Below are 27,244 nucleotides of genomic sequence, written 5' to 3'. Positions count from 1 at the left end.
AGTGCGCTGAATTCAAATATGATATCCGTTTTTTTCTGCCAGGTAAGGTTTTCCAGTTATGGGGAATAATGTAATCCAATTGCTGTTGTACTTTATTTTTGGAAATATGTCTATACAATTAATCCAGTCGGCTCGCCATTAAACTTGATGAATAAAAAGAATAACCAAAGTGATTGCGCAACTATTTCGCAATCACTGTTAACACAGCGCGCTGACTGAGCACCATAAGAGCTCTTGCCCACTGATGAGGGCGATATCGGGCCTTGATTCACAGCCTGATATTGCCCTCACAATCCTTCTGAAATCCCCTGGATGCGAGGTGTTTTCACATGGAAACAGCCTCGCAGCCCTGCAGGGGTTTCCCTTCATCCCCGCCACATCTGTAACAACAGTGGCAGGAGATCCTCATGTTCTCCCATTGCTTTCAACCCCATTGAGAACAAGTGGAAAACCCTGGATGTGACAGCCTCACATCACTGCGGTGATGAAGGAATCCTCCGCCCCAACTGTCACAGACGCAGTGGGGGATCGCAATCTTCTTCCATTGTTTTCAATGGGGCCGGCGCTGCTGCCGCCAGCCCCATTAATAAGCAATGGGCGATATCGCAAAAAGAAAGGACATGCTACAATGTGTTTCCTGCATAGCATCACAATGCGCCATGCAGGAAAACATCGCAAATATGAATGAACCCATTCAAAAGTATGGGGTTTATATTTGTGCATCTTGTAATGCACAAGTTTCGCACAATGTTCTTGCTATACCTATGTTTATGTAACATATAGGGTATGTTTCCACATGGCGGAAATGCTGCGGTTATCCACCAGTTAATTGTAATTAATGAAGTGTGTTTTTACAGGTCATTGCTTAAACAGGGACTATTTTTCTAAATTTAATAACAATATAGCTAATTGGTGCAGATGTCTGAACATAGTATGTTAGGCTGAAGGGAGACAATGTCCATCTAGTTCAGCCTGTTTCCACCCCTTCTAGTTGATCCAGAGGAAAGCAAAAAACCCTAATGAGGCAGAATCCAGTTAGTCCATTTGGGGGAAAAAATTCCTTCCCAACACCATATGGCAGTCGGAATAATCCCTGAATCAGCGTTTGAATGTTCCTACCTGACTCCAAGACCCGGATCAACAACCCCGCTGGTTTCTAATGACTATATCCTGTAATATCATAGCGCTCTAGAAAGACGTCTAGTCCCCTCTTAAACTCCTCTATCGATTTTGCCATCCCCACGTCCTCAGGCAGAGAGTTCCACATTCTCACTGTTCTTACAGTAAAGAACCCTCTTCTATGTTGGTGAGCATGTTTTGAGAACCCCCTCCTATGTTGTTGACTGCTTGTTACCGTTGCAGTCATGGGTATAAACAGATCATGGAAGAGATCCTTCTATTGTCCCCTAATGTATTTATAGGTAGTCATTAGGTCATCCCTTAACCGTCTTTTTTCCAGGGTAAATACTCCCAATTTTGGTAGCCTTTCTGGGTATTCTAGTCCTGTCATTCCATTTATTAATTTAGTTGCCCTTCTTTGAACCCCTTCAAGCACTGAAACATCTTTCCTGAGCGCCGGTGTCCAGAACTGTGTACAGTATTCCATGTGACACCTGACAAGTGCCTTGTATAGTGGAACAATAATGTTCTTGTCCCTCGCCCCTATACCTCTTTCAATGCACCCAAAACTATTTGCTTTTGCAGCAGCTGACTGGCATTGATTGGGCCAGTTAAGTCTACAGTCCACTAGTACCCCATGGTCTTTTCCCATTTCATTTTTCCCTAGCAGTACCCCATTTAGTGTATATTGGTGACATCCGTTTCTCCTGCCCATATGCATAACCTTACATTTATCAATATTGAACTTTATTTGCCATTTTTCTACCCAAGCCCCCAAGCTATCTAGGTCCTTTTGTAGCCATACATTGTCCTCCGTTGTATTAATTACCTTGTATTATTTTGTATTGTCTGCAAATATTGATATTTTACTGTGCAGCCCCTCTATTGGGTCATTGATAAATATATTGAACAAAATGGGGCCTAGTACTGAACCTTGTGGTACTGCACTAGCAATGGTGGCCCAATTGGAGTACGATCCATTTATTACCACCCTCTGCTTTGTATCTCTGAGCCAGTTCTTTACTCAGATACACACGTTTTCACCCAGTCCAAGCTGTCTCATTTTATATATCAACCTATTATTCGGCACGATGTCAAATGCTTTAGAGAAATCCAGATATACGACATCAATAGACTCTCCCAGGTCCAGCCTAGAACTTACTTCATTGTAGAAGCTGAACAAATTAGTCTGACATGATCGATCCCTCATGAACCCATGCTGATGAGGAGTTATACCGTTGTTTTCTTTTAGGTATTCCAGGATAGCATGAAAGGACGATTTCCCGTAATCAAGCCACAAGCTTAATTAGCGGTGAAATTGCTCATTCACACAATCGGAGATGTGTGTCGCTAAAAACATGCGCTGCAGCCTGAGAAAGGAGAGAAAGAGATGAAGGAAAGCCCCGGGAAAACCCCCTTCTATGCAGGGCTTCCCTTCATCTCAGCTAGGCTGTAGGGATATCCCCGCTGCAGCGATGTCGAGGTTCGCCTGCAGGGGAGAATGAGGAAATCCCCAGCAGTGCAGGATTTCCTTCTTTTCCCCTGCAGATGAACCCCAACATCACGCTGCTGAGGATTTCCTTATTCTCCTCTGCAGGCTTACACCTGCTCTTGGGAGTCCCCCATAGCAAAGAGAAAGCGGGACAGGGCTAGAAATAGGATTGGGCTATAGGGGTTCTCCGAGGGATTACGCCATAACAAGGAGAGATAGTGCATGTCTAGAGGGACAGGGTTAGAGGGCGGTTCCCTCTACCCTCCGCACTTGGGGAAGCCCTCTAGCCCCACCCCCTCTCTCTCCCTGTTACAGGGATTTCCTTATTCTCCCCTACAGACGGAACCTGGGAGGTCCTGCAGAGAAGGGGGTTCCCCCAGGCTTTCCTTTATCTATCTCTCTCCCCGCTGCAGGGAGAGAGAGATTCTTTCTCCGCTATGCGGAATTCCTCCTTCAGGGACAGCTGAACAGCACATTTTAAATGCCTCACTGTAAACTCCTGTTTCATCACTGCGGGGACTAACAGGAGCTTACTGCAGGACATTTAAAATGTGCTTCTGTGTTTAGCTGCGTGGCAGCACTCCCTTCCCCCTTAGCTCCTTTCATCTCCCATTCCAATTGTTTAGAAGTTTAAACTAAACAATTGGAATGCTTATCTAATCAACCTCCCTTGTTATCCAGTTCCCATAGTAGTCTATGGAAACTCCTGTGCATCGCTCACCAAAGATAGGTCAGGTCCTATCTTTTCATGCAGCAGGGAATTTCAGTTACAAGATTTCAGTCGCGCATGTCCTATTATTTTAGGTGTGATCTTTTTACACACTTAAAATTCTCCCGTCTGAATGTTTTCATAGAAATCCATTGGTTCTATTAGCTGCAATTTTGGCGATGTGACAGTGCTACAAATCGCATGTATGTGAAGCCCATGCTTTCCTATGGGTTCCTTCACATTAGTGATGTTTTCACTGATGCGATGTTGCAAAAAAAAAAAAATCACGGCATGCTCTACACTGCTGCGATTTGTGATGTTTTGTAACCCATGTTTCTCAATGGAGCCTCCTTGTATATCACATCGCATATCCCAATATTTGCTATACAATATGCTATTGGGGTCCAAATTCAATTGTTAGAGGTAATCTGAACTCAAGAGACTATTTACACCAGCCGATGATCGCTAAAAAAAAAATTAGCTAATCGGCGATCGTTTTAGCGATAATCGGTGCGTGTAAATGTGTGCCCATTGTCCACTTTTCGGGCATTGCTGGCTGATCGTTAAATTCAGTCCAACCTAAAAATCGTCCTTTACTCTTATCAGAGAGAACAAAGGATCTGAGTGGAGATAATAGCCCTCTGGCTATTAACTGCATTCAGTGAAAGCTTCATTTGCACACCTAATTGGTATTTAAGTAGCTGAGTAGCTACATAAATACCAATTAATTTTTATGGAAAATGATCGCTCAAAGCTGTCACTCAAACTATCGTTTGAGCGATCTTTGAGCGATCATCGGCCCGTGTAAACCAGGCTTAACATTAAAACACACAGCATGGCATGTGAACCAAAGTTATCTGTTTATTGATTGACAGACCGCAGCTTTTATAGAAGCACATGATCTAATTACAATAATGGAAATCTAATATAATTCATTTATTACCATTGGTCAAAGAAACACAAACATGCAAGATAAGGAATTTAACATCTTAATTGCTGAAAGAAAAGCAGTGCAGACACAGTAGAATCCAACATGATCGACTTCTCAGAATACAAAGATATTTTATAAACAATAATTGTTTAGAGAGACAGGAGAACAGGGCGCAATGACCCAAGACATTCAATCTAGGTCCTTGGAATGTTCTAATCATCGAGGTCCCTTCTTAAGGCCCATTTAGACACAACGATTATCGCTCAAAAGATGTCTTTTGAGCGACTTTTGGGCAATAATCATTGTGTCATTTACAGAGCAAGATGATCGCTCAAGATGAGCGATCACCTTGAGCTGCGAGCGGGGGATGCAGAAGACAAGCAGGGTGTCTCCGCTTGTCTTCTGAATCTAGCTGTTCCCCGCTTTGAGCGCCCCGCTGTTATACAGCTGAGTGCTCGGAGTGGAGGATGCAGAAGACAGGCGGGATTGTCACTGCTTGTCTTCTCCATCCAGCTGTTCCCTGCTCCAAGCGCCGGGCTGTTATACAGCCGAGCGCTCCGAGCGGAGGATGCAGAAGACAAGCGGGGTGTCCCCGCTTGTCTTCTGAACACAGCTGTTTTCTGCAAGGAGCGCCTGGCTGTTACACAGCTGTGCGCTCAGTACGGGGTATGTAGAAAAGAGCTGGACCGCTCTGTTTTTCATACCCAGCCTGTCATTAGGGAGCGGGATACAGCTGAAACAATAGTATCAGCTGTATCCCGCTGTAAATCCCTGATAAGGCTCATCGTCGTCTTTCAGCATGCTGAAAGATCAACGATCAGCGATGGCATAACGAAAACTGCACAAAGTCAGTGCAGTTACACACAGCTTTTGAGCGAATTTTGAGCAATAATCGTTGTGTCTAAATGGGCCTTTATTCTTCAATACATTTTAGAAAATCTTATGCAAAGAAAAAGTACAAAATATTTGACACAGAAGATGGCTACTTGCTCACAAAATGGCTACAAAATGGCTACGCATAGGATAGAACATGGAGTCATATTAGTTTTACTAACACATCTTACGAACTAGCGATCTTTGTGAGATATGATTTCCTACTTCTAAACTAAGCCCCTGCTGCATTCCCAGGAAAAAAATACTTACCTAGCATTTGCTGTCTGGGTCCTTCTGCTGTTGTCCGGAGCTCCGCTGTGCGTCCTGCAATCCTTGTTCGTCCACAGAAGATCACTTCCTAGTTGCGGTACTCAAAAATCTCGCATCCAGGAAGTGATGGCTCTGACTGGTTCATCCAGTGCTACTTAGCCAATCAATGCAGCGCTCGATGAAGCAATGTGAGGGCTGTGATTGGTTCATTCAGCTCTGCATTGATTGGTTCTTCAAATTCTACTCAGACATTCACATTGTAGAGGCAGGATTTATGAATTGGCCAATGCCGCGGCTCAGCCAATTCATAACTCTCGCCTCCGTAATGGGAAGACAGCTGCGATATCACTGCGTTTTATTATAGCGCCAATATTGCTGTCACCTGTGTGATAGAGGCCTCAGACTAAATGCAGACGTTGGTGTGGAATTTCACAGCTGCGGATTTGGCTGCGTCCTGTGGCGTAATTTTTCTTGTTTGAAAGGTCCCTAAATATGTCATCAGGAATTAAAAATTTCCCAGGTGTAAAAAGATCTGCTTGAATACAGAATCATTGCTTAATTCTTGGGAAATTATTTCCTGTTTGTTTCCTTTCTGCTTTGCCTTTGAGCAGGCATGATATATAATTACCATGTCCAATACTATATGTTTATTCTTATTGTAATTTTAATTAAGAGTGTTCATATAATGTAATGCTATTGTCTAATTATATGTCTACATGAATAAGAGGCGGCTATTACCATAAAGTTCTAGCAGCCAAAGCAACTCTGTCCTCTGCAGTACATGGGAAAACATTAGAGCTTTGAAAAAGAAAGGAGAGAAAGTGACTAGCAATATAAAGAAAGACAGATTAGCCTACTTGTAAGAAGGTCAGATACTAATGGGTATGGCCTATGACTGTTACACAGTACCCCGCTGGAGGATGGCATAGTGACTCACATGGACTTGGCAAGGTTTAACTTGAACAGCTTGAGGCAATGAGCTTACAGGTACTGTTTCCCATGGAGGGCACATGCTTGATAGTTACATACAGTATTGTACAGATAAATTCCATATAGGGCCGCAACCACTTTGCACTGAGAAAATAATCTACTGCACCTAAATAGCTGTGCTACAACAGCTTAAGGGTGCCTTCACACTGGTGATAAAATCACACAATGTGAGAGTGAGTGAAAATGCATGATTATGAAACCAATGATCTTCAATGGTTTCATTCCCATTTGCAATGTTTTCACTTATGCCATGTTGCGTGAAAAAAATCGCAGCATGCCCTATCTTTCTGCGATATCGCCCATTGCTTTCAATGGGGAGCGGCGGCAGCGATGGGAGTACTCCACAATCCTCTGCTTCGGCTGTGACAGCTGCGTCGGGGATGAAGGGAATCTCTGCAGTGATGCGAGGCTGTATCACTGGGGCTTTCACTGGTGCGGAGTGCGATATCGGGCCGAGGATCACGGACTGATATCGCCGTAGCCAGTGTGAAGGAGTCCTAAGTGAATACCACCATACACTGCTCAAAAACCCCAGCATTCAGTAATAAAATAACAGCTTCATACACAGGGCCATATTTAGAGTTCATATTGCACTAGGCATTTTTAGTTCTCATGTCCCCTATTGAGTCAAACTACACCTGCTGACAAACTGATAACAGAAACAAGATTACTACACTGATCAGGTAACAAAACCAAGCTTTCTACGTAGATATGATACCAGAACTAAGGTTACTATGTAGATACAGTACCAGAACCAAGCTTTCTATGTAGATACAATAACGGAACTGAGCCTGCTACATAGATATGATACCAGAACCAAGCTCATATAAATATGCCACTAGAAAGTAACTCAGTGAATAAATACAGTTCCAGGTCCAAGTACGTTGACTTGGATCTGCACAAAATTGCATTAGAAATTCCACATGTGAGAATTTGTGAAAAGTACACAGCAGAAATGTGTGTTTTAGCTGTGATTTTCTCTCACAGTTTCAGGGCTTATTGTTCAGGAGCGTATATCGGCCGCCGTTTTCATGGCCGGATGATATTCGCTACCGTCTGAGCTGTCCTCCCCCTTACCGGCTCTCTGCCTGTCCCTCCCCTCCGGCTGTTTGCAATGGGAGGGAGTGGGATGGAAGTGGGACATTGCTAGCTGCGGACAAGGGGCGGAAGCTTAGCTCCCCCCCCTCATCCTGCCCCCTCCCATTGCAAATAGCTGGAAAGGAGGAGACAGGCAGAGAGCATGTAAGGGGGAGGACAGCTCAGATAGGGAAACATGGGTTACAAAACATTGCAAATTGCATCTGTATAGAGCATGTTGTGATTTTGTATTCTCGCAATGTAGCAGCCTACAAAACATCACTAATGTGAAAGAACCCATAGGAAAGCATGGGCTTCACATACATGCGATTTGTAGCACTGTCACGTTGCGAGAAAATCACACAATTTTGTCGCCCCCGTGTGAAACCGGCCTTAAGCTCCCTGAACACAGCTGGGCTAACTTACTTCTGAGCCACTGCTAAATATTACATGTACCTGTATGCTTTCCATAAGGGCGCCCACCCACTGGCGTTTTTTTACCTGCGTTTTGCGTTTTTCCTGCACAGGCATAGAGATAACATGTGTTCCTGTCCACTGGCGTTTTTTTTGCGTTGCGTTTGCGTTTTTAACATAGGAACTGTCAGTTGCATATGTGTCCTTATTTTTCTCCTAATGCACCCATGAAAGTCAATGGAAATTAATGGAAAAGCCGCGAAAACGCCGCGAAAAACGCTCGGAAAAATCGCGGTAAACGCGGCGAAAACGCTGCGTTTTTTCCCCGCGGAAAACGCAAACGCCAGTGGGTGGGCGCCCTGAGGCTGGTTTCAGACAAGTGTATAAAAACATGTCCGTAATACAGATTTGTATTTCAAACGTATTTCAAAAGGCATGGCATCGGTGTTTCATAAATTTTCCATCCGTATTTACCTCCAAATTTTTATTATTTTCTATTGAGTAAATACTGCTCCGTATTTGTCCAGTAGAAAATAATACAAATACGAGACAAAATAAGCAAAAAAATTGATTATGCTGCGTTTTTGAAAAACATCTGTAAAAAATACAGTCATGTGGTTAGCCCCATAGATTTACATTATCTCTTTATTACATTTCCCTCAACTCAGACCTAATTTGGAGCAAAATTACACTCATCTGAAAGAAGTCTGAGGCCTCCTTCGCACAAGTGTGGTTTTAGCGCAGAATAGGCGTGTGAAAAGATTGCATCTATTAGAACCAATGGTTTCCTATGGAAATGTTCAGATGAAGAAATTTTTGGCACGCACCTTACAAAGAAAGGACATGCATGGCTACAATTCACGCATCTAAGGGCTTATTCACACAAGCGTATATCGGCCACCGTTTTTATGGCCGGCCAATACATGCTACCATCTGAGCTGTTGTCCCCTTCCCTCCACCTCGCCAGCTCACCTCTTCTCTCCTCCCCTCCAGCTGGTTGCAATGGGAGGGGGCAGGGTGGAGCTAAGCTCTGAATCTGTTCCGCCCCATCCCATTGCTGGCTACGGACAAGAGGTGGGGAGAGGGGTGGGAGCTTAGCCCTGCCCCCTCCAATTGCAAACAGCTGGAGGGGAGGAGAGAGGAGGTGAGCCGGCGAGGGGAGGGAAGGGGAAAACAGCTCAGATAGTAGCGTATAACGGCTGGCCATGAAAACGGCGGCCGATATATGCTTGTGTGAAGAAGCCCTAAGGTCTGTGGCCTACGAGAAAAGAAAGGACCCAACTCATCTTTGGTGCATGATGCACAGGAGTTTCCACAGACTCCTATGGGAGCAGTACAAAATGGGAGGTGGGAGGGAGTTTAGCTGCGTCCAACGCTCGGAAAAGAAGACAGATGTCTGTAGTTTAGACATTAGAAGTCATTAGGAGGATTTCTACCGACCACGGGAATTCCAAACAGCAGCGCATTTATTCCTGCAAACACGCAGCTCCCGATCGCTAATTAAGGTCGGGAGTTGATAGTTGGAAATCGCCCATTCACACAATCTTTCGTGCAGTTAGCGGCGATATTTTCTGCGCTAAAACCACGCTCGTCTGCACGAGGCCTAAATCAAAGGTGTAGGCTAATTACACCTCTACTATGCCTACCATCTGACATAATTATAATGTGGACAAGCCATTACTATAAGCCTTCAAGGTGAAGAACGTGACAAAGAGACCAAAGAAGCTTAATACAATTTCATATTTGTACAGACTATACAGTATATCAAGTCATGCAGCGCCCAGTAAAATGAAGGATGGTATTAAATTGATGAACTTACTTCACAGTCCAGAGTATATTTATGAGGCTTTAATTTGGACTTCCTCCCAGCAAATTTACTGGGTCTATGATCTCACCCACAAACATGTCATCGTGCTACATTGTACTCATAGCTCTTAGCTTGTGCTCCCTAGGTGGTGTGCAACGTCCTATAGTGAGAGATTTATATGGTTACTTAAAGAATGACAAGGCTAAAGGAAAGGAACCGAGTATGCGTCCATGTTCAGAAAGAGTTGTCACTATTCCAAGCAATGAAATGACTGCTATGCGCAACAGCAAATTTGCTACAAGCTACTTGAAAGCTCCACTTTTGGGGAAACAATTCAGATGTACTTGTAGGTGCTGCAACTTTTCTCGTGACCTCTTTAGAATTATATAAAGCCTTCACTCTCTTCTTCTCGTGATCACATTTATGCCACCACAAGACCGTTTTTGTGGATAGCTTTCCTATGAATAAAAGTGACTGCGGGTGAGGAACATTTCAATCATTAAAGTAAGATTCAGTACACCTGGATCCTTTGTACTTTGCCTCTAGGGTTGTGCTTATTCCAAAGCTAGACAGGGAATTGTTAATATAAGCACTTGAGAGCTTGGCACAGATTTCCACTATGCTTATTTATCATGCAAATTTCCATTTCTTATCTAGTAGTTGGGATTCATCTGAGAGCCCACTTAACAAGACGAGGACTTCCAGGTGTAGAGCTTCACATTGAGCCAGAAAGAGACACAGCTCTGAAAATGACAGGGTTTGCAGAACAACGTTTCAAAAGCAGCTCAAAACATAAAACTGATAATATACTCGTCGCCTATAAAATGATATATCTGCATAGAATTCTTTTAGAGGAATATTTTGTGCTATTGTGTTTGACATTGAATTTATCAAAAGTATAGAAGAAGAGAAGTAGTAATACTTGTAAAAATCAAATAGCCATGAAGCCCCTGTGAACATATATTTAAACTATCAGTTGTTAAACAAATAGGTACGAATGACATGTGAGAGCAGGAGGGAGGCTGGTGTCTTGTCACGTTGTGAGTTGTACACTAAGGCTTTATTCCCATGAGTGTATATCGGACCGCCGTTTTCACGGCCGGCTGATATACGCTGCGATCTGATGCATTCGATTCCAATATATTAGATCACAGGCCAATATAGCTCTGGGCGGTTTTATGTCAGGCCCAAAAGATAGTCCTGGAACTATCTTTTGGGTCGGAATATGTCGGTCGCTGCATGGGCTCCTATGGGGGCCCATAACAGCGTCCGGAGGTGGGAGGGAGTTTAGCAGCGTGGCTGCTAAACTCCCTCCCTCTGCTCTCCTCCCTGGTCACAGGCTCAACTCTGCTCTTCTCTCCGCTCACTCTTTCCAATGGGAGGGGGCGGGAGCTCCATCCCCTTCCTGCCCCTTGTCCGGCGCCAGCAATGAGAGAAGGCAGGACGGGGTGTCGCTTAGCGGGGAGGAGAGCAGAGGTGAGCCTGCGAGGGGGAGGGAGGTGAAAGGGGCGACGGCATGGTGACCTTGGTGTATATGCGCCGGGGCCCCTGACGTGTGAACAAGCTTCTACGCCCCAGATGGTATGCATATTTGTGCCGCGTTTTTGTGCATTGGTCGTTACCTATTTGCGTGCACAATAGGGTTTTATTCTTACTGTACCTTTTTCACGTGTAAGTCGTGCGCAATTGTGGGTGCAAAAAAAACCAAACATGTACCGATGTTCTCAGCCACTGAAGTGGCCAATTAGTTTAATGAGTTCAAGATGTTTTCTTTTCCTGTGCAAGTCTTTGGAAAATCAAACCAAAACTGCAAAAGAAAAGACTGATAAAGTCAACCTATTTTGCAAATGTACAAATCGATATGTTAATTTCAGATCACTCTGAGATTCAGTCATTCCTATTTGAAAATGTATTACCTTTGGATAGAATGACTCACACTGAATTACATAACATTGCATTACCTTCCTAGCTTTCATTTATGTCAGAAAAAAATCAAAAAATACTTAGCTGAATATTTATAACAAATAAACTTGGATTTTACATTCAGAATTTCACCTTATATCACCTTCATCCACACAGCGGTACACGATATGGTAGTACATGGAGTCCCTACGGCTCTGTACTACAGAACTTTCTTGCAGATATATTCTTTCAAAGCAATGCTTTTAAAGAGATATTCACATCTCAGCTTTTCATGTTTGAGATTGGAAAAGCCAGTCCTCTGTCTCTGATCACTTGTTGAAAACTGCCGAACACCTCAGTGCAGCACTGCTTCCATAACTCTTATTGTACTCCAGTCAGTAGCTCTCCCCAGCGAGCTATCCAGTTTGCTGGACAAGCACTCTGCATAACCTTGTTCTTGTCCCTAGTTTCTGGTTCCCGACTAGGACCATATTTTCAATGGTTTCATTCTCACTTGCGATGTTTTTACTCACTGCAAGTTGCTTAAAGAAAATCTGCAATATTGACCATTGAAATCAATGGGAGAAGATCGCGAAAGAGCTGTGGAATCCCCCATTGCAGGGGGAGGATCTACAGGGGATCTCTTACATATCTCCCCATATTTGGAGAGATAAGGGGTGGGGCTAGAGAACTTTCCCAGGGCTTACCCGAGAACGAGAGGCACGGGGGCATGGCTAGAGAGGGGGCAGGGATAGAGGGGTTTTCATAGTCCCTATGAGAACCCGCTCTAGCCCTGCTCTTTTTCTAGCCTCACCTCTGTTCTCCAGGAAGCCCTGGGAAAGTCCTGTAGCCCCACCCCCTATCTCTCCAAATATAGGGAGATATATAAGAGATTCCCTGTAGCTCTGCACCCCTCTCTCTCCCTGCAATGGGGGATTCCACAGCTCTTTCGCGATCTTCTCCCATTGATTTCAATGGGGCTGGTGCTGCTGAAAACAATGGGCATTATGGCAGATTTTCTTATAGCAACTTGCAGTGAGTGAAAACATCGCAAGTGAGAATGAAACCATTGAAAATCAGTGGATTCAAACTCATGCATTTTCACTCACTCTCGCATCGCTGGAGCATCTTATCGCCCGTGGGGAAGAGCCCTTAAAGCCATATTTACAAGGCCAATAATGAGTCATGCCCGAGATTCTTAGGCATAACTCACATTGCACAGAACATGGACACCTTGTTTGTGTTCTGTGTGATGTGCGGGACACCACACATCTGCATGCACTATCCTCATGAGAGACTAACACAAAAATAAGAAATGCTGTGATTTTTCCATATTGCTGCGGGAGAAAAATTGCCTATGTAAATAGACCCAATGGGATCGATTTTCGTGCGGGTTTTGTATGTCTCGTGGGAGAATATTGGCTGTGTAAATAAAGCCAAACTAAAAAAACTTTTTGTCATAAACTGGGAATATCCCTTTAAAAACTTTCTGCTGTAAACAATTCACTTATTAAAACATTAAACTTTGAAGTTGCCCTGCCACTCTTATGATGCCTTTCAAGATTACTGCAAGTTAAAAATAAAAATATGAGTATTATGTGATCTAATTTAGGAAAAAGGCAGATTGTATTTATCCAATGTACTTCCAAAAGCATCCTAACATTTACTGCCAGCATATGAATAACACATAATGGAAATGTAAGTCTAAGAACAAGTCTATCAAGATGTTGTGCTATTATCAAATGCTTTTCTGAGCACACTGCCTAGAAGAGTCTAACCATATACTACGTATGCAGATAATCACCGAGTATTCTTTAACGTCACCTTATTGCACTTTACAGCAGTCGCTAATGAAATGTGTATGCTGATCACTTTATTTCCACTTTTTAATCCTATAGGGAATGTTTGATTCATTTTGTTCCAACGCCTTTCTTCTTGAGTAGGTAGGTCTATTTTGCTGAAGGAGTGGGATGGAATACAAGCAGATGATTAAGTAGAGTAGGAGGCATCTCCTACAACCATCTTCTCCTTCTGGGTATTGATCCTACACAACAGTCATCCTAAGATCTAAGTCACTTGGTTTCAGCATGAGTCATGCTTTGTGATGTTTGCAGAACATGATCTATTGTATTTAATTGTTAAACACTATGCAGGCATGATAGATCCCATGAGTGGTTGTACAGCATAGTATAATAGATATTTATATTCAACAAACGTTTGTCTATCACAGTGTTTTCCAACCATTTCAACCTTGGGGCACGCCTTGGAAATTTTTTTTTTTACCATGGGGCACCCCTACCAAAAATGGAGGTTGGTCTGGGGCGTGGCTAGGGGGGTGGCTTATCACAACGTATAACATTACCTCTGATATTCTGGGAACCTGGCGGCCATTTCTGCATCACCAGACCAACAGTGAGAGGTACAGGTTTAGGTGCATTTACACACACAGATGATCGCTCAAAATTCGTCAGAAACTGATAGTTTTGAGCGATCATTTTGCATAGGTACTAAGGGGCTAATCAGTCCTTTAGTACTTTATGTGCATATATTTAGAGAGCAGCGGGTGGTCTGTTCTCTAAATGTATTACTATTGTTCTCTAGCGGGACAGCAGCTGTTAACAGCTGTTAAAGAATGTTATCAGCTGTTTTCAGTGCTGCATGCAGAGAACTCAGCCTGCTGTGCGCTTATCAGCAACGATGGATTTCATGCTGACCTGAACTCAGTGATGGACAAAAAGTGCACGGTAAGTGCACAATGGACACACATTTACACACAATGATTATCGCTCAGAAGATGGCTTTTGATCAAATTTTGAGCGTTTATCATTGTGTGTAAAAGGGCCTTTGTTAATTATTTTTACTGTTTATGTAGATGAGGTTTACAGGAAAAGTTGCTGTTTGAATGTGCCAAATGGAGTTACCAGGTGTAAACACTACACCTCCCAAAATTTAAATCACCAGATCAAGATCTGTGAAGACACAGGAAGTACTGAAAGAGCTCAAAGCTGTCAGTAATGTGAATTCAGCTGTGAATAAGAATGTGCAATAAAACTTGATAAGTGATGTATTTGTTACTTTTTTTTTTACTCGTTTTTATACTGTACACTGAGCCCTCAGCATGCTAACACTTTGTTTTGTAGAGCTCACTATTCAGTAGATATCTCTTTATCATCATAAGCACGCACACAATGAAAGATTACATTGTTATTATAAGCTGGTGTCCAATAACCCTGGATAACCCTGATAATTGCTTATGCTCACAGCTCACCTCCTCCCTCTCCCTGCAAAAGGACCTCAGGACTCTAAGGCCGGCTGTCCACGTGCGATGCGGTATCCCGCAGCGAAGCTCCACCGAGGGAGCCGCCGCTGAATCTCCCGCGGTCAGCCCTATCTAATAGATAGGCTGACCGCGGAGAATCGGGGCAATTCGCAGCATGCTGCGAATTGCCCACCGCGAGTGGAGAATCACAATGTTTCTCCGCTCGTGGACAGCTGCCGTCGCTTTCCATAGAAATCACTGCCGTGGACAGGGGGCCTTAGTGAACTTAGAATGAGGTTATGTAGATGAGGTTTACAGGAAAAGTTGCTGTTTGAATGTGCCAAATGGAGTTACCAGGTGTAAACACTACACCTCCCAAAATTTAAATCACCAGATCAAGATCTGTGAAGACACAGGAAGTACTGAAAGAGCTCAAAGCTGTCAGTAATGTGAATTCAGCTGTGAATAAGAATGTGCAATAAAACTTGATAAGTGATGTATTTGTTACTTTTTTTTTTACTCGTTTTTATACTGTACACTGAGCCCTCAGCATGCTAACACTTTGTTTTGTAGAGCTCACTATTCAGTAGATATCTCTTTATCATCATAAGCACGCACACAATGAAAGATTACATTGTTATTATAAGCTGGTGTCCAATAACCCTGGATAACCCTGATAATTGCTTATGCTCACAGCTCACCTCCTCCCTCTCCCTGCAAAAGGACCTCAGGACTCTAAGGCCGGCTGTCCACGTGCGATGCGGTATCCCGCAGCGAAGCTCCACCGAGGGAGCCGCCGCTGAATCTCCCGCGGTCAGCCCTATCTAATAGATAGGCTGACCGCGGAGAATCGGGGCAATTCGCAGCATGCTGCGAATTGCCCACCGCGAGTGGAGAATCACAATGTTTCTCCGCTCGTGGACAGCTGCCGTCGCTTTCCATAGAAATCACTGCCGTGGACAGGGGGCCTTAGTGAACTTAGAACACATAGCAGTTATCTTCAGACTACTGGTTCCTATGTCTATGTGCTTGCTTGAAAACATATCTATTAGGCCTCATGTCCACGGGGAAAATCAGATCCGCTGCAGATTCTCAATGGAGAATCTGCAGCGGGTCACTCCTGCCCCGCGGACATGAGCGCCGAAAATAGCAATTTAAAAGCATTTACCTATCCGGCGCGGGCGGGGAAGGTCAGCTGTTCCTCACGGCCGGATCTTCATTTTCGGCCGGCGGATGAATTCCTGACGCCGGCGGCACGTCGCCGGCACGTCGTCGACGTGCCGCGCGCATGCGCCGGGCACATCCGCCGAGCCGAAGCAAGGGAGATGCGGCCGTGAGGAAGAGCAGAGCTTCGTGGCCCGCTGCGGGTGAGTAAATGCTTTAAATTCCTATTTTAGGTCTCCCGCGGATCCGGACGGCTTCCATAGGCTTCAATAGAAGCCCGCGGGAGCCGTCCCCGCGGGAGACCCGCATGAAAATGGAGCATGGTCCAGATTTTTTCATGCTCCATTTTTTTTAAAATCACTTTTATTGACGATCCGCGGGTATTTATGTACCCGCGGGTGGTCAATGCATCCCTATGGGATGCGGATCCGCATGCGGGAGATCCGCTGCGGATCCTAAATCATATTTTCCCCGTGGACATGAGCCCTTAGGGTCTTGCACACTTGCAGTTTTTCTTGCGCATTTTTTCAGGCGATATCGCTGCATTGTTAAAAACGAATTGCACAAAAATCACAAGTTTGTTTAGTAGTGTCCAATGCTCAGAAAAGATTATAGCTGTCTCTATTTAAGCAATTAAAGCCATTATGAATTCAATGAATGGCTGAGCGCTGCCTGTGATTGGTTGAGCGCTGTGACCAATTCCATGCAGCACTCAACTGTCATTCAATGGCTGAGAGCTGCCTGTGATTGGCTGAGCGCTCAGCCAATGAGACCAGTGCCTTCTGGGGGCGGGAATTTTTCTATCCCCGGCCTCTAGAAGACAGAAGACGACTGCCGGGGCCGGTCAGAAGAGTCGGACGGCTCTTCTAGATGAGTATATTTTTTTTTTAACTTTTTTTTACAGCTAGGGATAATTTTCAGGGAAGGGCTTATATTTTAAGCCCTTCCCCGAAAATCATCGCACCGGCGGTTGCATGCAACCCACTGCTTTCAATGGGGCTGCAGCAGTGTCGCCCCTATTGACAGCAATGGGATAGCATCTTGAACTTCTGCCACAGCTGTCACAGCTGTGGCAGAAGTCAGCGATGTACTCCCTATGTTTTCAACGGTGTTGGCGTAGCTGCCACCGGCCCCATTGAAAACACTTTGCGATATCGCAGAGTTTTCTCTGCGTTACGAGGCATTCGCATCACAAGAAAATACATCACTAGTGGGCACGCACCCTAAAGCTTAAAGGGGTTGTCCCGCGGCAGCAAGTGGGTCTATACACTTCTGTATGGCCATATTAATGCACTTTGTAATGTACATTGTTCATTAATTATGAGCCATACAGAAGTTATCAAAAGTTTTATACTTACCTGCTCCGTTGCTGGCGTCCTCGTCTCCATGGTGCCGACTAATTTTCGGCCTCTAATGGCCAAATTAGCTGCGCTTGCGCAGTCCGGGTCTTCTGCTGTCTTCAATGGGGCCGCTCGTGCAGAATGCCGGCTCCGTGTAGCTCCGCCCCGTCACGTGCCAATTCCAGCCAATCAGGAGGCTGGAATCGGCAATGGACCGCACAGAAGCCCTGCGGTCCACAGAGAGAGAGGATCCCGGCGGCCATCTTCAGTAGGTGAGTATGAAGACGCCGGACCGCCGGGATTCGGGTAAGTACTACCCGGTTTGTTTTTTTAACCCCTGCATCGGGGTTGTCTCGCGGGGGTTAAAAAAAAAAAAAAACCCGTTTCGGCGCGGGACAACCCCTTTAAGACGTGATCATGATTATTCTACATTCATGCACTTTTCACTGGCGATGCAGCCAATGTGAAAACGCAAACATTCGTGTGAATGAGGCCTATGTGTTCATTCACATCAGCACAAGCAACACTATTTCATCGTGTAAATTCAGACAAAATGCGAGACTGCCCACTGGAAATCGAACAGACCCCATTATATTCAATGGGGGTCCATTCAGTTCCGTTATAAGACTGACTTGTTCAGCCAGAGGGTGCCGTTTTCTTGCTCCCCAAACAAAGGAAGAAAACGGAATCCCTTAATGCTGATATGAAGGAGCCGAAAAACCAGAGCAGCAGCTGCGGCAAGATGCCACCTCATAATCATGTACAGAAGATTAAAAAATGAAAATATACACAATCAGAAAATAAAAACAGATTAGAAAAACAAATGCGTGTTAGTATCAGGTTTTAATTAGTAAAAATAGCCCTTTAGGAAATTTACATTTTCTACAATGCAAAAATTTGATTATATTGGTTTTGACAAGATAATTAAATAATCAACTAAGGATTAAATCTATGAGCGCAATACTGGACTGAGTGTCACCCATAAGTCTTGTTTTCTTGCATGTGATGCTGCACATTGTTTCTTTGCAGACTATGAATAATTATGAGGACTTTGAGCTAAATCATGCGCTCCGCACTTTTGTTCTGGTGAATCTGCAGTAATGGATATTTTTAGCTCTCCGGGGTAATGTTCCTCCTGCTGCTCTCTTGTACTGTAAAATTACACTCATTGTCAAAAAAATCAAGCCCTTAGAAGGAGTTGCTGGAATCTAATGAAACTTTATATGTACGATTGTAACGTCAATATAATTAGGTGGCTACAATATCAAAGCAAAAGGGTAATTTATTGGGGAAAACTGAACATTTGAAGGAGGCTCTAGTACCTATCTAGCTTGGATACAAGATGTGATACAGGCAGGAATGGAGGCTCTAGTACCCTGTTGTACGGCCTCTAGCTTGTGTACAAGATGTGATACAGGCAGGCATGGAGGCTCCAGTACCCTGTTGCACCACCTCTAGCTTGTGTACAAGATGTGATAGGGGCATGGAGGCTCTAGTACCCTGTTGTACTGCCTCTAGCTTGTGTACAAGATGTGATAGGGGCATGGAGGCTCTAGTACCCTGTTGTACTACCTCTAACGTGGATACAAGATGTGATACGGGCATGGAGGCTCTAGTACCCTGTTGTACCACCTCTAGCTTGGATACAAGATGTGAAACAGGAAGGCATGGAGGCATAAAGGGTTCCAAATAGTATTCTGCAGCATATCAGTCCACATTTACTGCAATTGAGCCTCTAAATCGTGCAAACTCGTAGGCTGTCAAAGTTAGTTTTCCGGATGGTTCCATATATGTTGGTGATAAATCTGGTGACCAGGCAGACCACGTGTGACAATGTTGTGGAGACATTACTATAACACCCTTGCTGTGTGCGGCCAAGCATTATCCTGCAGGAAAATGCCTCTTGGCAGCCCTGCCATTAGAGACAATACATGTGGCTGCAGGATGTCCTGAACATATAGCTGAGCTGCCATTGTCCCTCGTACCACTAGTTGGGGTGACTGACTGTCGTATGTGATGGCCCCCCAGACCATCACACCAGCAGTGGGGGCAGTTTGCTGCACCACAGCAAAGGCAGGACTAAGGCGCTCATCCTTAGATCTCCAGACATGAACACAGCCATCCAAATACAAAAGGGTGTCAGCAGCACACTTCTTCTCCAAATATGGCTGGACGGATATGCATGCAAAGTCACCATATCAGGTCTGATCCAGAACCCTCTTCATCATACAGATAACGGAGTAGAGGTGACAGCATATATGGTGCAATAAAAAGTTTTTTTTTTCCTCCAAACGTTTAGGAAGCACGACGTTTCTACTCAAGAGAGTCTTTCTCAAGTATAAAAGAACACAGCCATCGTCAGTGCCCAAACTATACCTGGATTCATCCTTGAAGACAACTCTGTTCCACTACATAGCAGTCCAGTTTCATCGTTCACAACACTATTGCAAACAGTGGGTGGGTGTCAAAGGTAGTACATGTAATGGGGACCGTGAGGCCAAATATCCTTCAGTCAAGCACCTACAAATGGTTCCAACAGACACAGGGGCCTGTAACAATGGTGCCAACTGTCTCTGGATGGCAGACCACAAAACAGTTAGAGCTGATTGTGCTTGTCGAACGATCAGGCAATCCTCTCTACTGGTGGTCTCTCGAGGGCGTCTTGAGCCTGATCGCCTTGTGTGCATGTCCTCACGCATCCACTGGTTCCAACTCCTACTAACAGTCTGGTCAGAAAGACCCAGGTGGTGGGCAATTTGTCAATATGACCATTCAGCTTCTCGCATCCTAATAATGGGCCCTCTTTCAAACGCTGTAAAATCTACTTGATTGCATTGTAGAAGCATGTGTGGTGGTCAACAAGTTCTACACAAGTGGAAGAAGAGGCCCACTACATACAAGTAGCTTCTGGGAGCCCTTTTATAGGCCAAGAGTGGAACCACTTTTAGGGCATCAGGCAGCAAGACAGTTCATCTAATCAAACCACAACTCTAATCATTTGCATATCTGCCTGAGATGAAACTGGATGCCGATTCTTGCAGTAAAATGACAACTGCTTCTAAGTACTTAAACGATGAGCGATGAGTTTAACTATGACAGTGCAATGTAACTAGCAGCCGTTCAGTATTGAATAGCCACTATGTTAACTGAGTGGAGAGGGGCGGGGGGGGGGGGGGGGCGAGAACTGAAATCTGCTCCTGCCGCCCTGCTGTGAGACAGAAATACAAGCTCCCGTGCAGAAGTACGGGATTGTGTATGTGTGGGGACGAGTACAGGGCATCGCTTGACTGACATTCATCACGTCTAAATGAGGCTTTACTTAGAGACTAATGTGGTTAGTTGCCACAATGTTAGCACCACACCCAATGTGCCTTCATTTTGTAAAAAGGTTTCTTGATTTCCTTTTAATTGTATAAGAACATGGGGTACTATGGTATTGTTTGCAAGCTACAATACCTTCTTTAGAATTTATATATAGAGAATGAGCTTATGGAGCAGTGCACAACCTATTTGGTACTCAATTGTTAGAATGTATTACTTCAAAAAGGGCCAGTGCTTTAGTCAAATAAAATAAAATAAAACTATATTAGTAGAATATCCTTATTCCATTGCTTGAAAGCAGTAGCCTTCTGAAAAATGGGCCAGAAATATTGATAGTAAGTATCAATACTTGGATTGTAAGATTTTTAGAAATTTGAGAGTGGAGTTCTGTATGTGTCAGCCATGTGCTATGTACTCGCCAAACAAATATCTAGGGCCCGAGGCGTAACTTGAAGCTCCTGGACCCCAGTGCAAAATCTGTAACAGGGCCGCCAACTATAGTGCTTTATTCATACTACTAGGCTCCCTGTATGGAGAAGAGAAGCTTTTGGGCTCCCTAAGGGTCCCGGGCCCGGGTGCAACTGCATCCCCTTTATTTACGCTCCTGTCTAGGCCGCTGCTTAATGAAGAATAGGGCCAAATAAGGATGCATTAAATTACAATAGTCAACTTCAGTTTTCACTAAAGCTTCCAGTTAATCCATAAATCAAACAGTAAGTATCACACTGGATGCCAGGTACAGAAAATTAGGTGCGACACTAAAATAAATTTGCTTTGTCTGTTTTCTCATTTAAATAACCACATAATGCATATACAATATGCTGCAGAATTGCATATTTCCAGCATGAATCTAAAACTAAAAGACTATGTATGTTGGCAGATTTGCTACAGAAATGCCTGTGACGGAAAACTAATTCTAAACATCTCAATGGGGCTGTTTCTACAGCATATGCATAGATTTCTGAAGGCTCCATTCAGGTTTACAATATATGAGACAATCATAGGAATTTCACGTGTTACATGTGGATTTTGTTGCAGATTTGTTGTGGATTACACCCCATGCATCGCAAAGCTTGAAATCTACTCTAGTAAAATCTGCAGAATTAGGCCGGGTTCACATCTGTGCTGAAACCTCCATTTAGAGGTTCCGTTGCAGATACGGCACAAAATCCCTGCAAGAAATAGTGCTGTATGCAGCCTTTTTCTTCAGGTAAAATGCTGAATCACTGAACGGATCCCATTCCCCTATCCTGCTCCCCGAATGGAGTAGGAAAACAGAACCCCCAATGCAGATATGAAAGCAGCCTTAAAGGGGTTGTCTCGCGAAATCAAGTGGGGTTATACACTTCTGTATGGCCATATTAATGCACTTTGTAATATACATCGTGCATTAAATAAATATGAGCCATACAGAAGTTATTCACTTACCTGCTCCGTTGCTAGTGTCCCCGTCGCCATGGTTCCGTCTAATTTTGGTGTCTTCTTGCTTTTTTAGACGCGCTTGCGCTGTGCGGTCTTCTCCCTTCGGCTCCGCTCGGCAGCATCGGCGTTTGGCTCCGCCCCCTGTACGCGTCATCGCGTAGCTCCGCCCCGTCATGTGCCGATTCCAGCCAATCAGGAGGCTGGAACCGGCACACGTCATGGGGCGGAGCTACGCGATGACGCATACAAGGGGGCGGAGCCAAACGCAGATGCTGCCGAGCGGAGCCGAAGGGAGAAGACCGCACAGCGCAAGCGCGTCTAAAAAAGCAAGAAGACACCGAAATTAGACGGAACCATGGCGACGGGGACGCTAGCAACAGAGCAGGTAAGTGAATAACTTCTGTATGGCTCATATTTAATGCACGATGTACATTACAAAGTGCATTAATATGGCCATACAGAAGTGTATAACCCCACTTGATTTCACGAGACAACCCCTTTAACATGATGTAGAGTTCAAAATGTATATAGCAGGTCAGCTTACATATATAAAGTATCTATAGCCTATAGATGAGAATTGTTAAAATTTCAACTACTTTGATGGCACTACCTTAGGCCACTTTCAGATGAGTGTATGGTAATATGTCCGTAATTACGGACATGTTACAGATCACATTACAATTGTAAGGCATCAGTATTGCATCACTATTTTATCAGTATTTATCTCCATCTATTTTAATTTCTACTGGATAAATTTTAATCCATATTTACCCAATAGAAATAATAACAATACAGAGACAAATATGGGAAAAAGAGGTCATGCTGTGTTTTTAAAAAAACATCCGTGAAAAATATGACCATATGAGTAGATACATAAACTTACATTATGTCACGTCTGTCCTGGGAGCAATGCACACCATGCCTAGAACAGACGCAAGGCTGTGTCCACACCGGACAAAACTGACCTTGCTCACACCCGGGAAAGGTCCTTACCTGAAAGCAGATAGACCGCTCTGAAAAGTGCGAACGTGCTGAATGCCTCTCGGCCTGCTACCTAACCCTAACAGGGGGTAAGAGAGAAGACTGAACCACAGTATAAATTACTGAAAGCGTGGGAAACAAACCGCAACTTAACTGATAGCTGTATTGCTAACTCCAAGAGGACTTCAACGCCGTTCCAAGTGAACAGAAAATGAGCTAAGGTTGGGGTAAGAATATAAAGTCCTCTCTACCTGCTGATAGGTAGACCAGAGAAGAAACCACACCTAATAAAACCTCTCTCAGAGGTATGGGCATCTGAAGGAAATCCCAGCAATTTATATAGCAGCACAGCAATCAGTCTGCTTCCGCATTGTGGTTAATGTACCACGACACCGTCACAACCGAGACCGCAGAAAATCTGCGCATGATATGCAATGTGTATATGTAGCCTTATAATTTGTGGTAGATGATAAAATCTTCTGACTAATGATTATATGCTGTCAAGAGCTAAGCAGATTGACACAATCTGTGGGATAAAATAACTGGAATGTAAAGAAGAGACTCTTTAGCCCATCAATATTCTTCATTAATTTCAGTCTTTAGAGTATATGAAACTAATGATAACCACATAAAACCATAATGTGTATTTCAGAGTTAATACAAGATTGTATTTAGCAACTAAAGTGTTCCTTGCTTGCATTGGCTCCAGAATATTCTCCGTTGGTGGTTTTCTTTGTGCTAGAAATGAGACTTCAAAACAAAGCAATAGAGGAAATTTAATCAAGCCCCATATGGCACCAGGGAACCACAGAGAATGCAGTAGAGATGTCTTGGCAAATAAGTGAGCTTTAATGTAAATTTAAGACTACTCCACAGTTTTACTAGGTATTTTAGGGCAGCAAAGATAGGGCTTGTTTAAAAGTAAACATAAAATGCAAAAAAAGTACTCCAGATAAATGTAATTTTATAAATATTTGTTAATACATTTGGATCATTGTCCCAAGCTCAGTTCTTGTGTGGACTTGAGCTAATGACCCAAGTAATCTGAGGTAGATTGCTAGCTGTGGAGGTGCTGTGTAACAATCCTATTTGAAACCCAGAAGCTGTTAGATGATGTTGACCTTTACCGCCACTGTCCAGCAGGGTTGAGACCAATTCTCCAGAATGTGCCCTCATTGTCAGTGCTCACTTTCCATGGCATAAGGGTTGCACTGGTCTCAGTTGCTACTGGGCCCCCTGAATTTCCACTTAAAGGGATATTCTCAGAATCAACTTTTGTCACCTATCCATTGGATGGGCATAAAACTCTCATTGGTAGGGGTCTCAAAATTTGGCTGCATTTTTGACTAATAGAGTCACAACATCCCCTCATCATGAAGCTCTTATTTACTAATACTTTATCTTTAAAATAAGTGTTCACATGGTAGTCTTGTACCTGAGTTATAAATCTTCACTGCATCATCTGCCATAAATAACCTGCTTAAAGGGGTTGTCCCGCGAAAGCAAGTGGGGTTATACACTTCTGTATGGCCATATTAATGCACTTTGTAATGTACATCGTGCATTAATTATGAGCCATACAGAAGTTATTCACTTACCTGCTCCGTTGCTAGCCTCCCCGTCTCCATGGTGCCGTCTAATTTCAGCGTCTAATTGCCCGATTAGACGCGCTTGCGCAGTCCGGTCTTCTGCCTGGTGAATGGGGCCGCTCGTGCCGGAGAGCTGGTCCTCGTAGCTCCGCCCCGTCACGTGTGCCGATTCCAGCCAATCAGGAGGCTGGAATCGGCAATGGACCGCACAGAGCCCACGGTGCACCATGGGAGAACACCCGCGGTGCATCGTGGGTGAAGATCCCGGCGGCCATCTTAGTAAGGTAAGTAAGAAGTCGCCGCAGCGCGGGGATTCGGGTAAGTACTAAACGGTTTTTTTTTTTAACACATGCATCGGGTTTGTCTCGCGCCGAACGGGGGGCCTATTGAATTTTAAAAAAACCAGTTTCGGCGCGGGACAACCCCTTTAATTTGCTCGTGAATACAACTTACAATGCGATACAGTAACTAGAAAGTTCTTCACCATGCTTCTCCTTACACAAAAGTGATAGTTCAGGACTAAAATGTACTATTAGGTGGGGTTCACATGGGGTGGAATTGCCACATGGAAATTTCGCTGCATTTACAGTAGAAGCAAAGTGAATGAGATTTTGAAAATCTCATCCACAAGCTGCAGCATGTCAATTTTATCACCTTCTCAACTGCGAAATTCGCAATTAAACCCGCTTCAAAACCTACACCAAATAGTGCAAGTTTGAAGGCAGGCTTTCCGCGGCGGACATTCTGCTGGAAGTCAGCCCCCGTGTGGACCCAGCCTCAGGGTATGTTCAGATGCAATAGACTTGTTGCATACATTTTATGACATAAAAACCATGCCATACTGTACATTTGAATGAGGTTGCTTCTGCAAGCCCCACTGAGATGAATGAGACAGTCACAGAAATTTCTGCAACAATTGTGAAACTTATTTGCAAATTCACCATAATATGACTACACCATATGAGTATATCTTTAGGCTGGGTTCACAAGGGGCGGATTTGCCGTGGAAATTCCGTGTGGAATTTCGCTGCGGCAAATCCGCATGCGGACGCTAATCCCGGGATTAGCTAGCCATGTGGACGAGATTTCTCAGAAATCTCGTCCACACGGGACGGCAAATCCGCTGCGGCTAAGCCGGCAGAAGCCACCGCAGCGGCACGGATTTGACGACCGCAGCATGTTCTTTTTTTTGTCCCGCTGCGGCCGCGCTCTACTCTATAGGAGCGCCGGGCACAGTGGAAGAGCGAGCGGCTGGGCCGCTTCAAAACCGCCGTGAGTTTTGAAGCAGCGGTTCTCCCGGTGGAAATCTCGCGGTTTTTCACTGTGGCCAAACCGTGGGATTTCCATCGGGAATCCGCCCAGTGAGAACCCAGCCTTACTGTTCAGAATGTTAAAGGACGCTGTTAAAATGATTCTGCACTGGCTTTTATGATCATATGGATGAGAAGACAATTGTTTAAATCACAGCCAGGGAAAAAACTACTGCCATGTCATATCTTCAATAGAAAAATCACTTACATATAGCTATTTTAAAGGGGTGGTCCCATGAAAAGCATAGCTTATTGTTATATCCCGCCAATAATTATGACCATTTGTTTATTCATACTTATGAAAAAATACTTTTATCCGCATATATTCCAGGGAACACTAATCTTAAATCCCCCTACTCTAAAGTCTTGTGGTCTCTCGAGTTCTTTATGGTTTTGCTTAATTTTCTTGGAATTTCTAGAGCATTTGAATGTATATTGACATTCTGGAAATTAACTCCATAATAAAAAAATAATAATCTTTATTTGTATATCGCCAAAATATTCCGCAGCACTTACATAGACAGGGGGGATACAGAAAGACAAAAGTACAAACATTGCAGAACCACGGTTACAATAGTAATCAGTTGATAGAAACAATAGGGCTGAGGGTCCTGCTCCAATGAGCTTACATACTACAAGTAATGAGGTGATACAGAAGGTAAAGGGGCTGGAGGTGTGCACGGTATGGCGAGGTGGAGTGTGAGGGATGCTATACACAAACAATGGTCAGACATTTAGCCGTGTGATGGCAGAAACAAAATGACTGCAAGGGCAGTCAGTAGGTCAGGGAGCATGTTATCAGGCGGCGTACAGAGGGCTGTGTTTAGGGAATGCAGTATGCCTCCCTGAAGAGGTGTGTTTTTAGCGCACGCCTGAAGTTCTGTGACTACTGAACGGCCGCTGTTTAAACTGCACAATCTGCATGGTGTACTACATATATCAGAATGGTCTGGCACCGTGTATCCACTACGACTCCTATACGAATGGCAGCAGACACACTTAGGTGCAATAAAACAGGTTCTTTTCTTTATTCCGTCCTCAGTACAATACACGCAACGTTTCGGCCGTTACAAACAGCCTTTGTCAAGCATAACAAAGGCTGTTTGTAACGGCCGAAACGTTGCATGTATTGTACTGAGGATGGAATAAAGAAAAGAACCTGTTTTATTGCACCTAAGTGTGTCTGCTGCCATTCGTATAGGATTTCGTGCTGTGACAAGTGGAGGATTAGAATCCATCTCCCTGAAGTGGCTGTGCAGTGAGAACCTCCCCTT

The sequence above is a fragment of the Eleutherodactylus coqui genome, chromosome 2 (genome assembly GCF_035609145.1).
Source record: "Eleutherodactylus coqui strain aEleCoq1 chromosome 2, aEleCoq1.hap1, whole genome shotgun sequence".
Taxonomy (NCBI): Eukaryota; Metazoa; Chordata; class Amphibia; order Anura; family Eleutherodactylidae; genus Eleutherodactylus; species Eleutherodactylus coqui.
The sequence above is the reverse complement of the archived record's forward strand: the minus strand, read 5'-3'. Positions refer to the sequence as shown.